Raw genomic sequence first — 11,267 nt, forward strand, 5'->3', positions numbered from 1 at the left:
CCACTGAACTAATCTGCAAAGGCTGAAAAGCAGAGTCCAGTTGGAAAACTAGAACCAAGTTGGAAGAAGGTGACTAGAAGAATGAATCAACATACAGAAATGTGAGAAGAATTAGAAGAAAAATAAAGGGATGCTTTTATAAGCATGTATGTTTATTTGCAAGAACACCAAAGCACAAAGTTCTAAACATAACCTTTCTCTAATTAAGAAATTATATTGGATTTAATAGAGTTTTCTTTAAATTAAAATATTTAATGCATGGTATGGCACAACAAGACAGGTATTCATGTACATTTCTATGAGAATTAGTAAGAACTTTCTAAAAGGCTGTTTGGCAATATTTATTATAAACCTTTAAAATATTTCTGCCTTATATCACAATCTCTTTTTTAAAAACTGTTCTGAGGACATTTTCAGAAATATGGCCAAGATTTTTACTAAGAATTACTTCTTGCAGAAGCTTAAAATGCTTGGAGATTGGAAACAAATTAAACATTTTGCCATAGCATACCAGGTAGTGGTTGTCATGCAACCATTATAAATTGTAATTTCAAAGAATACTTAATACAATAGAAATGTTTCCCTAAATATAACTTTAACAAAGTAATATTTTAAATTCTCTTTTAAAAATATAATCACAATTTTGAAGATATATTTTAATATGCCCAAGTTATAACTCCTAACATCGTAAGAAGTATTGGCTTTAAACAACCAGTATAAGCATACTTGTCATCACATCTGAATATCTGCCCTGAACAAACCTATAAAATAAACAAAATCGTCATTCTTTATACTCTTTTTGGCTTGCAAAAAAGGTATGTAATAGCACCTAGGAGCAAGGTTAAAATAAACTTTGACAGCAAAATAGATGGAGCCATGGATCTAGGAGTTCTTTCTCTCATTACATGTCTTTTCTTATTCCACATGCTTTGGCTCCTTATTCTCTTTCCCTTTCAATCAAGTTCTTCTCCTTCAGTCTTCATGGCACAAAATAAGGATGCATACAGCTCCCACTTTAACATATTAGAGTTTGGGGCACTACAAAACATATACTTTTCTTTTGGTCATAATTTTAAGTTGTTCTATTTTGGATCAGTTCCACAATCTTAGGCAATGCAAATGCAGACAGAGAAGACAGCTGCCAAGGTCCACCCGCACCCCCCGTCATTATGCAGAGGGGCACTTACTAAAAATTTTTTTAAAAATTAAAAAGCCAATCTAAGCCAAAGACACAATTCCATAAGTATCTATAGCATAAAAATTCCACAATATTAATTTTACTATCAGGTATGATGTTTCAATAAGAAGTAATAGATGTGATAATTCAAACTGCCTGAATGCATAAGGGAATTTTATTCCTCTCCATGATGAAAAATTTCTAGAGGTAGGGTTTGTTTCAAATGGGGTTTCATTGAACATCCAAATATTAAGACCAAGACCACTCTGCCCAGTTTTTCTTTGTTCTATTTCTTGGCTGTGTTTTCCTGTTTTGAATTATTTTTTATTATCTTCTCCCCTCTTAGTCCCAAATGGCTGGCAGTGGTTTCTGGGGCTACATGCTTTCTTATTTATATCCAAGAAGACAGAAATGTTCCCAACTAGTAAACAAAAATCCTGAGTATTCATCCAATTGGACCAATTTATGTCAAATGCCCATCTCTGAGCCATTAGCTGTAACCAAGTAAATGAGCCAAAATGAACTCTAGCCCACCTGCCCAATCCTTAAATTTAGGAGGACTGCAGCTTTTTCTGAAATACAAGAATCCCACAAAAAGAGTGAACACTTTTGAAAAGATTAGAAAATGGATCCTACATTACCCCAAAGAGCAAATGTCTAATATACTGCTTTTAATGATTAGATATTGGTATGGTGAGGTGATTACATTTTTAGAATTTTGTCTCATTTCTAGATTTTGTAACATGAATACTTATTTTTTAGTCACATATTCCCCAATTCAAAAAACATTAAAGTGATTTAAATAGTTTTCTTTTGAATTAATTTATTTTTTAACTTTTTAATTGAATTTATTGGGATAACATTGGTTAATAAAATTATATAGGTTTCATGTGTACAATTTTATAATATGTCATCTATACATTTATACCGTGTGTTCATCATCCCAACTGAAGTCTCCTTCCATCACCATTTATGCCCCCCTTTACCCTCTTTTACACCCCCACCCCCTTTCCCTCTGGTAATCACCATACTGTTGTCCACGTCTATGAGGTTATTTTTTTCCTTAATCCCTTTACCTCTTCAATTCAGCACCCTGCCCCTTCACCTCTAACAGCTATTAGTTTTTTCTCTATGAGTCTATTTCTATTTTGTTTGTCAGTTTATTTTGTTCAATAGATTTCACATATGAGTGAAATCATATGGTTCTTGTCTTTCTCTTACCTGCATATTTCACTTAACATAATGTTCTCCAAGTTCATCCATGGTGTCCAAAAGGATAAGATTTCCTTCTTTTTTATAGATGAGTAGTATTCCATTGTGAAAACGTACCACAGCACTGAACCTTGAGGTAGGTCATCAAAAGTCTCAAGTCAGCCCGAGATCCACCTCAGCTTGCCTCTCCCTGTGGCTGTCTGTTAGGCTTAGTCACTGAAAGAGCCTCTGGTGTTTCTCAAGCTGCATGAGGTAGTTCCTCAGTGAGACACAAGGTAGAGGTGAGTGGTGTTCACCAAACTGATACAGGTTCAAACTTGGTGCCAGTGTTGGGTCTGCAGCCACTCAGTAAACGTCCATGGGTATACTAACTGTAGATGCCACCTGCTGGGTGCTCACATACCTTTGTGTTGGAGTGGGGTCTCAGGGAGTCATCAATGTGAGGCCAGCAGAGTTTATTAAGCCCAAACAGACCAAGAGTTGGCCATGTGGCTGTGTGAAGGGCGAACTCTGTTCCTGTCAGGAATGCAAGGAAAAATGATCCTAGTCCTAGAGTCACACAATTCAATCTGTCCCAGATTTTGTCAGGAGGAGATGGAGCCCAGCAGGGTGAAGCTGCTAGGAAGATAGGGCTAGTGGACCCCTCACAATGGGAAAATGTTGATCAGACTTCAGGTAAGGTGTGGGGTATTTCTTCCACATCAAAGTCACAAAGCTGAGTGTAACCAGATTTTTCCTGCTAGTGGCAGGGTAGAGCCACTAGGAATTAGGTAGGTAAGGCTTCCAGAGCCCAGAGAGTGGATCTGCTGAGAGTCTGGAGTGTGGGATTAGTGGATTTCCCATGAGGGGGAAACACCAGTCAGGTTCATGGGAAAAGGACAGGAATGGCCCTCACCCCAAAGCCACACAACTCAGTCACTGACACCCCCTGAGTCTGCCAAGACCTCTATACCCTGGCCAAGTCAACTGACTCCTTAGCAGAACTTAAGTTCTGTAGTGTGTGACTCCAGGGAATCCAGAGGGTGGAGTTATTGCTTTTCCCCAGGCTGATACCACACAGCAGGGAGTGTTTTACCCAAGAAAGATGGTGCCTGTTGTATGGGATAGGGACTCAGCACAGGGACCCTGACAGCTGTCCCTTCAGCTCTCTCCCCACAGCCACAAACCCCAGACTCTATTCACATTACTTTAGTCTGCTCTGCCCTCTCTCCACCAGAGCCCAGAGTGAGTGCCTATGAACAAAATTTTGTGGGTTGGTTCTTTAAGAGGGAACCTGTGTCTCTAGTGGACTCCTGTCTCTCCTTGTCATCCTCAAACCCCTTGTTTTTCACAATCAGATGTCATATGGGTGCTTCTTCCTGGCTATGGTGCTATGGGCTTACAAACTCTACTAGGGGTTGAGACCCCACACTTACTAGAGGAATTCCCACAGCTGAGATATCCTTCCAGAACCTCAGCTACTGCTTGTGGGACCAGCCCTTTTCACATTTCTGCCCCTCCTACTAGTCTCAATGTTGCTTCTTCTGCAAGTCCTTAGTTATAAGACTTCTCTTCAGCTAGTCTTCTGTTCATTTTTTGGTTGGTTGTTTTATAATTTAATTGTAACTCCAGTTTGGTCCTGGGAAGAAATGAGTGGTGCTTCCACATACTCACCCACCATCTTAGATTCTCTAAATGGTTTTCTATTCTTCATAGGACAAACTCAGAATTGTATAAATAGCCCACATTTTGTCTTCCCTGCTCTAGTCTCAAGACATACACTCTCCCACCATGAATATTCTCATAATTTATACCCCAAAATGATTTATGAGAGTATGAATATTCTCATAAATATACCCCAATATTCTTTTCTGCTCTTCAAATTGGAATTTCTGCTCAAGCCTTCATGCCTCACACCTCACATTTAAAATCCAGCTTAAATATTACCCCTATTTTTAAAATCATTTTGAACTGCCTGTCCTATCTTCTCCCTCACAAATAGAATTTCTCTATTCAAATCAGTGACATAATACAGCTCTTGTTTTTGTTGTGAGTTGCACGTATCCTACTATTGCTTTGTGGTTAGGGGCTACTTTCATACAACTCCTAAAATTATACCTGGCATAAATTATTACTAAAATTTCATATGTTATAGCAACTTTCCAATATTCAACACTCTAAACTTTGACCAAATTAACCAATGTAAATCTATCTTCTGCTTTAAAAAATAGCCCCAGAGATTATTCAATATTAACCAGGTATCCAAGTCATCAACAATTAATTGAACAATTTAAAATACATGCAATTAAATAGGCCTGTTGTGTGTGAATGTACTTTGCACATGCAATATTGGGTGCACCAAAGTATTACTGTTATAACCAGGTATTCTTTAAATACTTTGTGCTTGAAAAATTTAACAAAATAACACAGACTGTGCACTAGCCTGCCTCAATACAGGTAGTTTAAATTTCTCAATATGCCACTGCTATTTGGGTGACACTTTGATTATGGAATCCCCAATGAGAATACTCAGGAATGTTCCTATACTTCCTGGATTATTTATCTTCCATCCTCAAGGTTAATTCACATGAAACAGTTCCTCTTGTTAAATGCCAATTTTGCCCTAAGGTATGAATGTTTAATCTCATGAAGGTAGTGGGAGTTACAAGTGTGCAGTGGTTACAGTCCCTTAACTAATTAGTGGTGAGAGGATATTAATACAAGGGTGATTTTATATAATACTGAGGAACAAATACAGCAAAATCTAATTTAGACCAACTGGTAGAAAAATAAGAATTATAAAATAATTTAAAATAGATTATACATCATAACTTTCCAACAAATTGGGCAACTCAAAGTACTCCTCAAGATTTAACAGAGCAGGGGGCATCAAGTGTTGCCAAGTACAGATGCCCTTTTAGAAACTTCATTAAAAGAATAGCTGACAGTGATTGTGATTATCATCATGTAACATTTTAATATTAATAAATATGTTTAAGTTTGAAACTTTTTTCCTGAATCTATTTCCTGTGTAGTCCCGGACATTTTAATTACATTATGTATTGCTGAAAATGCCATTCACAGATTTGTAATTAAGAAGTTGGTCCCCGTTAACAAGCCTTTGAAAATGGAAGTCATGCCCTGGCTGGCATATAGCTCAGTGGATTGAGCACGGGCTGCAAACCAAAGTGTCGCAGGTTCGATTCCCAGCCAGGGCACATGCCTGGGTTGCAGGCCACGGCCTCCAGCAACTGCACATTGATGTTTCTCTCTCTCTCTATCTCCCTCCTTTCCCTCTCTAAAAATAAATAAATAAAATCTTTAAAATAAAAAAGAATAAAAAAAAAAGAAGTTGGTCCCCTAAAATCTAGGGACACAAAAAGGCAAGGAAGTAGCTCCTAGGTTTGCCTGGGCTCACAAACTAGCCAGTGAAATAAGACAAAAATATTTTAAGAGCCTCCCAAAAGTTAGTTATTCCCCATTCTTTATACAACAACATATACTATAGAGTGTTCACTATATTCCAGGCACTGGGTGCAAAAAGTGGGCTTTATAGGCCAGGTGAGTATCTGGATTTGATTGAAGTAGTGTGGGGAGTTATTAGTACATTTTAATTAATAAAATCTGGTTTGGATTTCTGCACATGAGGTGGTGCTATAAGGGTAAGCTGGACTAAAAGTTCCTAAGGTTGAGTTAATCATATTTCCCAGAACATCACACACTGTCATCATGGTCCTGTGTGAGTCCCTTTTTTTACATTTACATTCTAACGGGCTTCTTTATTCACAGAACACACTCCTATACTGCCTTCCATCACAGATAATCATTTTAATATAGTCAATGCCTTTCTTTTTATTGGCATGCGCTCATATAAGCATGCACTCTTCCTTTTTTTTTTTGCATTTAGAGATGATAGCCATTTTGACAGGTGTGAGATGATATCTCATTATGGTTTTAATTTGCTTCTCTCTGATGAATAGTGACCTCCAGCATCTTTTCATAAGTCTATTGGCTATCTGTAGGTCCTCTTTAGATAAGTGTCTATTCAGGTCCTTTGCCCATTTTTTAATTGGGTTTTGGGGGGTTTTTGATGTTGAGTTTTATAAGTACTTTATAGATTTTTGAAATAACCCCTTATCAGATGTAGTGGTAAATATGTTCTCCCATCCTGTAGGTTGTCTTTTTATTTTTTTCATGATTTCTTCTGTTGAGAAAAAATTTTTGGTTTGATGAAGCTCCATTTGTTTATTTTTTCTTTTCTTTCCCTTGCTTGGGAAGATATACCTGATAAAATATTGCCACAAGCAATATCCAAGATTTTACTGCCTACGTTTTCTTCTGTAATTTTTATGTTTCAGGTTTAACATTTAAGTCTTTGCTCCATTTTGAATTTATTTTTGTCTGTGGTATAAGAAGATGGTCTAGTTTCATTTTTCTGCATGTACCTGTCAAATTTTTCCAACACCATGCATTAAATAAACTATATTTAGGACCTTTTATGTGCTTACTTCCTCTTTCAAATATTAATTGACTATAAAGGTGTGGGTCTATTCTGGGCTCTCTGTTCTGTTCCATTGATCTATGTGCTTGCTTTTATGCCAGTATCAGACTGTTTTGATTACCACGGCCTGAAAATGCAGTGTGATATTAGGCAGCATGATGGTTCCTCCAACTTTGTTCTTCTTTCTCAGGATCACTATTGTTATGCGGGGCCTTTGCAGTTTCATATAAACTTTTGAAATATTTGTTCAAGTTCTGTGAAGTGTGTCATTAAAATCTTGATAAGAATTGTGTTGAATCTATAGATTGCTTTGGGTAGTGTGGACATCTTCCTATCCATGAACATGGTATGTGCTTCCACTTATTTGTATCTTCTTCAATTTCTTTCTTCAGAGTCTTATAATTGTCTAAGCACAGATCTTTTACATCCTTGGTTAGGTTTATTCCTAAGTATTTTATTCTTTTTGAAGCAATTGTTAATGGGATTGTTTGTTTAATTTCCCTTTCTGTTAGTTCATCATTGACATATAAAAATGCAACTGATTACCTAATATTAATTTTATATCCTGCTACTTTGCTGAATTCATTTATCAGTTCTAGTAGTTTATTGGTGGAATCATTTAAGTTCTCTTTGTACAGTGCCATGTCATCTACAAATAAAGAGAGTTTTACTTCTTCTTTTCAAATTTGGTTGCTTTTCATCTCTTCTTCTTCTCTGATTGCTGTGACTAGGACTTCCAGTACTATGTGGAATAAGAGAGGCAAAACAGACATCCCTGGTTTGTTCCCAATGTAGAAATTATTCATGCTGGCTGACTGTAAGGACTGATCTTGACCACAGTATAAGAGCTGCTCTGCTGGTGCTGACCACACAAAACAGAATTAACCCTAGTAAGGTCTGGTTCCTACAAAGTCTCCTTTTGGATGTACTACATGTCCACTTAAGTTGGTCCTTTTCTGATATTATCTGAAGGCTCCCACCAGCTTCAATGGTCTGAGGCCTCTTAGGAAAGACTCCAGGTCATGTCAATGTCAGACACTGCCTACGACTAGTCCCGGTCTACCTTTTTGAAGCTTGTATCTTCCTCAGCTGGGCCTGATTATGTATGAAAGGGGCCTAGGTGTACACCAAGTCTCCCTTCCACCAGCAATAAGCCCAGGTTAGCAAAAGGCCCAAGGTACCCTGAGATCCACCTCCACCTGTATCCACCTGCATCCACCTGCTAGCTGCCTATTAGGCTCAGTCACTGAAAGAGCCTCAGGCAGTATATGACTTGTATGAGGTAGGCTCTCAGTGAATCACCCGGTAGAGGTGAGTGTTATTCATCAGGCAAATTCAGATTCAAACTCAGTGCCAGTGCTGAATCTGAGGCCACTGAGCAAAAGTCTTAGGACACACCAAGACTTGCTGCCACCTGCCAGCTGCCCACAGATCTTTGATGGGGCAGGGCCTTAGGGAGTTGTCAGGGTTAGGCCAACTGAGTTCATCAGACCCAAACAGACCAATATTGGCTGTGCAAACGGAGGACTCTGCAAAGGAATGGTGGCACAGGTTGGACATGGGAGGGCAAAATGGCCCCCATCCTAGAGCCACATAACTTAGTCTATCCCACACAACTCAGTCTGTCCCAGATTCTGCTTGGACCTCCTCAAGAGCTCTAGCTCATCAGGACAGGGACATTGGGAGTCTTAAGTGTGGGGCTAGTGGATCTCCTTTGGGAGAGGTGCTGATCAGGCTTTCAGAAAAGGGAGATAATAACTTCTATCTCAGAGCCACACAACTGGGTCTCTGATACCCCCTAAGTTGTCCAGATCTCTATACCACATGCCTAGGCAGCTGACAATATCATAGGGCATGAGCTTTGGAGGGCAGAGTGACAAGGAGTCTACAAGGTTGGGCTACTGCATTCTCTGCAGGGTTGAAGTGTATGGAGGGGTGTACTCCACTCAAGAAAAATGGCATTTGTAGTATGGGAGAGGGACTTAGCACAAGGAGCCTTCAGCTTTCTCCTGGAAGCCACACAATCCAGTGTAGAACTCCCTACACTACAGTAGCACAGTCCACCCTCCCTCCACCAGAGTCCAAGTTGAGTGGCTGTGAAAGAGATTTTTCTCATTTAACCTTTTAGAGGGGCCTGGGTTCCTAGCAGACTCCTATCTTTCTCTGGTAGACAAAACCCTTGCCAATTTTCACTGCCAGAGCCTGGAACCTCTCTTCCTAGCTCTGGTACCCTGACCTGGAGAGCCCCACATGGGATTGAGACTCCTCGTACCTTAGGGAGTACCTTTGCAGCTGAGATATCCCTCCAGATTTTCAGCTGCTGCGTGTGGATGCAGGGCCAGTTTGTTTTGTGTCTTCATACTTCCTACCAGCCTTGATGTGGCTATTCTGTAAATCTTTGGTTTATAAGATGTCTACTCAGATAGTCTTCAGCTGGTTATTCAGGTCAATTAATCTCAATGAAATTACAATTTCATTGTAATTTCAGTTTGGTCCTGGGAGGATGGTAGTGTAACTTCTACCTACTCCACTGACATCTTGAATTCCCGCAAATTACAATCATCACATACATTTCTTTTCTTATATAAAATTTTGTTTTCCTTATATAAAGTTCTGACAGATACATACAGTACATATTAAAGAGTAGTAGTATTAGGTAATAGTAATAAATATCCTTCTTTTAGTCCTAATTCTGAAGGAAACATGGGTAAAATTTTGCCATTATGCATACTTTCACAAAGATTTTTGCTATAAGGAAAATTCTCTTTAATTCCTAGTTTACTAAGAATCTGTAAGTGGTGGCTAATGCCTCTGTCAAATGGTGGCTTTCTGCATCTGCCAAAATAATCATAATTTTTCTCCTTCAAGATGTTAATTGCAAAGATGGATTCATTGATGACGAACCATCCTTGTAAGGATTAGTTTTATTTTATTATGTCATAATTTCAGTCCACTTGGCTACCCTAGTTGATTTTTATTTTGAAGAGATGACTTTGACTCTTCAGTGGAGTTTGAGTTAGAGGATGGCTATGAAATCAGTTGTATTTGTATGTGCTTATGTTATATTTTTACAATATAATTTTTCTGTTGTATTGATCATTATAAACTGTCCCACCTTATCTTCAATAAGACTTCTATTTCAGTGTATATTTTGTCTGATATTAATATAGCCTTTCCAGGGTTCTTATGCTTACTGCTTACAACATATATATATTTTTTCCAATTTATTTTCAATCTATTGGTGTCATTTTATTTTAAGTGTCTCTCTTGTAGACACCAGAAAATTGGTTCTTTTTAAAATAAAATCTGATAATCTCTTCCTTTTTACAAGAATGTTTAGTCCATTTATATTAAGATAATTATTGATATGGTTGTAGCACATCCAATGTTTTATGGTTTTTCATTTGTCTTTTTTACTTGTTACTTGACTTCATTTGAGTTTATAAGATTTTTTTAGTATTCCATTTTAGTTTATTCTATTGGCTTCTTAGTTATACACTTTGAAAAAATTTAGTGGTTGCTATAGAGATTACAATCTGCCTCTTAAATTTATCCCAATTAACTTAGAGCTAGCACATAATTATTTAAAGTAGAATATAAACCACTTACAATGGTTTTAATTTCCATTTATATACTCTGGTAAGCATAAGTCTAAGGCAGCCTCCAAAATTACTGTCCACTAGTGTGCATGCCCTACATAACCTGCTCTCTTTGAATAAGGGCAGAACCTATGAATATGACCAAATTAGGTTATTAATCAGCTGAATTTTAGGTCATCAAAAAAGGAAATCATTTTGATGAGTCTAACATAATCAGATGTACCCTTAAAAGGGAGTGGGACTTTCATGAAGTCAGAGAGATTAAAATATGGCAAGGCCAACAGGGGACATATGGCAAAGATATGAGGAGGGAACCCTCCAAAAAAACAGAATTATTTTCTGGCAGGCGAACCCTTCATAGTACAGGCTTCCCTTGCTAAGTGAGTATTCTAGGAACCCATCTGTATTGGTGGACCAGATGGCGTTGTTGTGAGAGTCTGCGTTCGGCATTTTTGTTTCTTTGTTTTCCCTGGATGAAAAAAGTGTTCAAAGGGAAACCTTTTGCCAATGTGGAAAAGGTGAAACAAAAAACAGCAGAAGCTGTTTTGAACTTATCAATCAATATTGACGAGTTCAAAAACTGTTTTGAGCAGTGAAAAAAAAATGTCTTGCTGGGTGTATTGCATCAAATAGAGAGTACTTTGAAGGTAACTGAAGTTTAAACATGTAAGACTAAATATACAATTACTTATAAATAAATTCTGTTTTGGGGGGTCCTCCTTTGTATATAAGAGGCAGCTAGAATCTGGGATGGCTCAACTCCTATGGGAGAACAGGTGTCTGAATCCTATAGCTACAA

This window comes from Phyllostomus discolor, chromosome 7, assembly GCF_004126475.2.
Source record: "Phyllostomus discolor isolate MPI-MPIP mPhyDis1 chromosome 7, mPhyDis1.pri.v3, whole genome shotgun sequence".
NCBI classification, from domain to species: Eukaryota; Metazoa; Chordata; class Mammalia; order Chiroptera; family Phyllostomidae; genus Phyllostomus; species Phyllostomus discolor.